Raw genomic sequence first — 215 nt, forward strand, 5'->3', positions numbered from 1 at the left:
AGCACATGTATACATATGTAACAAACCTGCACATTGTGCACATGTACCCTAGAACTTAAAGTATTACTTAAAAAAAAAAATCCATGTTTCTTTCCTTTTTATTCCATCTTCTGCCTTGAATCAGTCATTCAAACTGATGTTTCTTCTTTCTTAATATTTATTATGGACTCTCAAAATCCTATCTCTACCCTCGACCTCAAACTGTGAATGTCCAT

This window comes from Colobus angolensis, unplaced genomic scaffold, assembly GCF_000951035.1.
Source record: "Colobus angolensis palliatus isolate OR3802 unplaced genomic scaffold, Cang.pa_1.0 Scaffold106, whole genome shotgun sequence".
Classification (NCBI taxonomy): Eukaryota; Metazoa; Chordata; class Mammalia; order Primates; family Cercopithecidae; genus Colobus; species Colobus angolensis.